Below are 5,908 nucleotides of genomic sequence, written 5' to 3' on the forward strand. Positions count from 1 at the left end.
GCAGACCAAAAACAGCTTTAGTTTCCCCTCAGAGTTCTTCATGTCTCAGCCTCCATGGGACGGAACTGCCCATTCTGGGCAGCACCATATCCCCTCAGTTACTCCTCCCAGGAAATACCCTCTGGAACCTGCCCAGAAATATGTCTCTTATGATCCGAAATCCTGTCAAGTTGACACGGAAGATTATGCAGCATGCTCTTGTGTACCTTAAACCATGTCTCCATGGGAATGCTGTGTAACTCGTTCTACTGCATTGTTTAGGAAAGAGTCACAAAAACGTCGCTCTACATTCTGTGGATATGCAAACAGCATGTGCCTAAGTGCACACAGTGCATGAACAAGACAGAAGGCCAAGAATGTTCACGTGAGTGTTGGAGAAAGCCTGAGGAGCTCTGAAGAGGCAGGAGCTACAAAAAGGGTACCCCTATCTATCCCTTCATTTACATAGATCTGAAGGAGAGATAAAACTGTTTTTGTTATGATCCCAAGTGTGTGATCACTGATCTTGTGATAGCAGGTGAGGTTAATCCACTAGAAGACCAACCACCTCCTGTAGGAGCTTGATTGTTGCCAGCTAAAAAGATCCGTGAACAGACACTGGGAGGAGATATATAAATGAGCTCAAAACTGGAGGCGGTGCCTTTGGAGACTTGGGATAGTTTTGACTGTTCATCGCTCCACTTTGAGACACTCCTAGAAAAAACCCACTTGAGAAAAGTCTTCGGGGCTCCGGGCTCCTGCTGAGGTTCTGGGTTCTGGTTACGCCAGGTTAAAAAAAATCCTACTAACAACACCAAGAGAATCATTCCTCGGAACTGACATCCTTACAGTTTTGTTATTCTTTTTTATTTTTATTTTTTAAGATTTACAGATGGTTGTGAGCCATCATGTGGTTGCTGGGAATTGAACTCAGGACCTTTGGAAGAGCAGTTAGTGCTCTTAACCTCTGAGCCATCTCTCCAGCCCCTGATTTTGTTATTCTTTAATCTTCTTTTCCTATTGTTTCAGTTAGTTGGGTTATAAGGGACTTAGGCTTAGTTAATAAGTTTGTAATAAAATATATTGATTAAAAAACCTACATAGATTTGACATTGTATCCATCACACAAGTTTCACAGTTTTTTGTTTGTTTGCTTATTTTAAGGTTCTGGCACTTTCCTTTCCCCATGGTGTTTTCTGTCCAAATTTGGTTGACTCCATGGAACTTCAGATACAACAGGACAATTGCATGTATATAATTGCATGTATAAAGGCACTTACAATAATTACTTCTCAGTGTTTTCAATAAAGCTGATCTCTTTTGCCTGCAGTAGTGGTGTCAACAGTACATTCTTGCTTCCTTTGCACTGAAAGACACTGGTCTATAAACACTGAGAACTAAAATGCTAGTCTTAGGCACACCTACAGGGATACCCAATGTAAGACACACTCTCCTATAATCCGACACAGCATATAGGCAGGCATGCCGTGATGTTTTTATTACCATTATCATGAATGCTTACATATATACAGAAACAATTGTATTACTTATTGACATGTTTTAAAATCCATAAAAATAATATAATTTGTGACTTGTTTACTCATTTTGCAGAGTTTTTGGTACAAGGAAATGTAACTAAACTAAGCACAGAACACATCTGAGTTCCAAATATTGAACAACTGTATTATAGCCAACTCAATATATGTTAAATATTTCTCAATTCATAACACATTATCATCTAAAAGGACTTTTGAAATTGAACATTTCAGTACAAAGTCGATTTTCCAATTAAAGGCAAATATTTATATACACAGAAGACTGAGAAGAATATTTTAGCAAAGTAACAGATTTCCTGGGGCAAACCATTACCTTGTTGTGCTGAATGTGGCATTGACTAGAATCATCATGTCTTCATAACAAATTTCCATCTTCCTCCAGCCCTTTGTTTTATGGAATTTCACATGCCTTAGCTCAGTCAAATCTCTCAGTTCTATAAGAGAGTGATTGATCAGCTCCCCTGGCCCACCTAAATATGGTGCCTTACACACAGTAGGCATTCCATAAACATTTGTTCAATGATTTGATAAATAGCCCTTCATTTTATTAATAAGAACATCGAATCACCAAAGACAAAAGCATCATGTACATATAATAATTGGTGGAGCTGGAAGCAGAATGCAGATATGAAAGTCAAAAATTAATTTAAGGCATTTTGAAATTGATATAATCATATGGCATATCAAGTATCTTTCATAATTAGTGGTTATATTAGTATCAGTACAATAATGTTGTTGTTTTAGAACAAGTTCACCAAAGCAGCAGGCTAGGATATTTCACTCAACATGGAATGCTGAAAGAATCCAGAGCAAAACCCAGTTTCTAGGGGAAAGAAACCATTGTCTCTTTTTTTAAAGTGAGGTATGCTTTATATATTAGCAAAATTTGAAAAACAGCATCCTTTAAGTGTTTCTTCTTATATACCAATAAACTGGGACACAGAACATTTATAGAAATCACAAAAATGTCTTTCATGTCCAATATCAGTTCATACTCTCCTCCCTAAAACTATTGTTTATACTTCCTTCACTATAGATTATATTTGCTCTTTGGGGAGTTCACAAACATGGGATTGGGCAGTATCTGTCTTTGTCTAATCTCCCTCACTCAATCTCATGCGAATGAGCTACATCAGCATTGCTTCACACAGTGGTAGTCACTATTTTTTTCATTGCTGTATGGTGTTTCATTGAATAAATACACCACTGTTTCCTTGCCATTCTGCTATTGACGCATATTATGAGTTGGCGACAGGTACAGTCTATTATGAGGAAAACTACCATGAAGAGTTTTCAGCTATGGAACCCTAAAGTGAGTTGCTGAATCATAGGAGTGGTGTGTGTTTCTTTTTAATATATGTGTTACTTGAGAAAATGCATTAAGGATTTTTCTCATAGGAATAAAAGAGTTGGCTGAGGACAAGGCTTTATGCTGAGAAAAGATTCCTCATTAAAACCATAGTCTTGGCTGGTGTGCACATCAAAGATCCCTCCTCATATAGCCGCACTGAGTCCACACCATGCCACCATACACCATTGTTTACTTCCCAGGTCAAGGGTGCTCTGAGGCCACGTGCATGCTTCTGGCTGACCAGGGCCAGAGCTGGAAGGAGGAGGTAGTAACCAAAGATATCTGGATGCAAGGCTTGCTCAAGACTGTATGTATGGATGGATGGATGGAGGACCTCACCCTGTACCAATCTAATGCCGTCTTGAGGCATCTGGGCCACTCCTTTGGCCTTTATGGGAAAGATCAGAGGGAGGTTGCCCTGGTGGATATGGTGAATGATGGGGAGGACCTTCGCTACAGATACATCACTCTCATCTACACCAAATATCAGGAAGTAAGGATGACCATGTGAAGGCCCTGCCTGGACACCTGAAGCCTTTTGAGATATTGCTATCCCAGAACCAAGGAGACAAAGCCTCCATCATATGTGACCAGATCTCTTTTGCTGGTTACAACTTGCTGGACCTGATGCTGATCTACCAGGTCCTGGCCCCTGGCTGGCTGGACAGCTTTCCCCTGCTTTCTGCCTATGTGGCCTGTCTCTGTGCCAGGCCCAAGATCAAGGCCTTTCTGTCCTCTCCCAACCATGTGAACTGTCCCATCAATGACAATGGCAAACAGGAATGGAGGGAAGAGACGGGAGCTGTTTGTTCCCCTTTTTCCAGGTCTAATAAAGTTTGTCAGACAGAAACAAAACCAAACTCACAGTCTTTCATTAGAAGACACATTAAGAAGACAGTGTTCTGACCTTTCATATGACGTCTGTGTACTTTCAAAGCTCTATTCACAGATGAGCCTCAGCAAGCAGCAGCAGACACTACCTCAAGAATACTTGGACAGACTGTCCTGCCTCCTGATGGCTTCCACTCTTCTTTCTTTCCAGTGTTCTGTAAGTAGTACCATGCATCTTCATTTGGCTTGGAGAATCTTGCACCCCAAGTCCTCTTTTTGGCACTGAGTAGTCTACCAGAGCTGGCCTAGAATTATATTTTTTTTTTAAAAAAATATATTTATTTATTTATTATACAGTGCTTTGTCTGCATGTATGCCTGCAGGCCAGAAGAGGACATCAGATCACATTATAGATGGCTGTGAGCCACCATGTGGTTGCTGGGAATTGAACTCAGGACCTCTGGAAGTGCAGTCAGTGCTCTTAACCTCTGAGCCATCTCTCCAGCCCCTAGAACTCTATTTTCAACTGAAGAAATATTAAGGCTCACCACCATTGCAGTCAGTCTTGATGGATAGGATACACACACTAAACAAAGGCGTTACTTGCTTAATGACAAGTTAGAAAAGGCAAAGAATCCAGTCACGTAATGATCATCTCACCCTTGGTGTCATATGTAAAGAATTCTTAGATTCTTTTAGGCCCTTGGAGGTCATTCAATGCAAACTATGCATGCAAATATCAAAGTAGTTGTAGACTTCTGCTTAAGCACATCCAAAGAAAAGAGCTTAGCTCATTCTGAAGTAACCCACCTCACAGAGCCACACATGCACTTGCTGCAAGGTTAGTCCTTCTTTTTGGCTTAGAGTGGCTCTCTCCCTCCCTCCTTCCATGCCTCCCTTACCCTCCTCTCTTTTCCTGGCAGAATCTCATGTATCTCAGGCTGGCCTTGAGGTAATTGATTAGCTAAACATGACCTTGAATTTTCTGAATCACTCAAGTGCTGGGATTATAGGCATGTGTCACAACAGCTGCCTTAAAGTAGCCTTCTTTAACTTCTATCTGTTGATTCTTCCTTCACATACTGGGACTGAGGGGAATTAGACTTCTGTTTATTTCTCCAGCCATTCTAAACATACTGTAAGAGCCCTTTTGTAACCCGAGAAAGCTAGGTTAATTCAAAAGGTGGTCTGGAGGAAGGTAGGGATTTAGGGAAAGGCAAGCGCTGATTAATGTTTTAATTTATATTTTAGGTATCTTACTAGAACTCTGTTATTCCAAGCCTGTTGGGTTTCCTGGTAGGCACAGAGGTTGTGTGTAACCTTCTTCTATGTACCAAGGCCACTGTGGCCTCTACCTTCTCTCAACTCAGTGCCCTTGTACTCTGGTAGTGGATAAAGGGCAGGGTCTAGCCTATCTACCTATTGAGGCCCTGGCTGACTCTAGCTGACAGTCTGGGGTATGATCATGGAAACCAAGCATTTTTATCCTAAGTCAAATTACTGTAATTAATATATCCAGGTGCTATTCTAGCTACTTCTTTGAACTTTGGTTTACTTAAATAACTTTTAAAAAGCTTGCTTTTAATGCCCATTCTAAAGGAATATTTTTAAAGAATTAGTTATGTTCATGTATATGAAGTGTCTGCTGCCATTCAACGTATGCAAAAGATACTCAGTAATAATCCTTTATATAAGATTCCTAGCCTTACAATTGAGATGTAATATGAATAAATTAATTAAAAATATTTTTTTAAGAAAGAAGAAGAAAAAAAATTCCTAGCCTTCCATGAAGCCATGGTCACTCAGCCATGAATGGTTTACCATTGAAGAACCTGTGAGCTTCTCTTACATCCTGAGTTTAGGTTTCTCACTTTAATACCCTAAACTACTGACAAGCCTTGAGAAAGTCACTGAATTCCTCCTAACTGTATATATTATGTTAGATGCTTCTTAGTCTTAGGTATACATTAAAACATACCATTTTTTTCCCTTTCTTACCAATAAAGCTTTTCAAAAAGACACTAGAAAGTCCTCCAGTCTTTCACATCTAAGTTAACTGAGTCAGAGACATTTTTGTGTAGGTTATGTGTGTGTCTAAGTATCTACAAATACCCTTAGCACTTTTAGTTACATTTAATATAATGAGCTTTCCACATCTTAGCACTATCTGTGCTGTGGAGCCTCATGGAAT

The 5,908-nt window shown here is 39.9% G+C and overlaps 1 pseudogene; it reads left to right on the forward strand.

Moving 5' to 3' along the window:
- Positions 1 to 3,055: 3,055 nt before the first annotated feature.
- Positions 3,056 to 3,792, forward strand: LOC127184733 (glutathione S-transferase P-like; annotated as a pseudogene).
- Positions 3,793 to 5,908: the final 2,116 nt, after the last annotated feature.

The sequence above is a fragment of the Acomys russatus genome, chromosome X (assembly GCF_903995435.1).
Source record: "Acomys russatus chromosome X, mAcoRus1.1, whole genome shotgun sequence".
Taxonomy (NCBI): domain Eukaryota; kingdom Metazoa; phylum Chordata; class Mammalia; order Rodentia; family Muridae; genus Acomys; species Acomys russatus.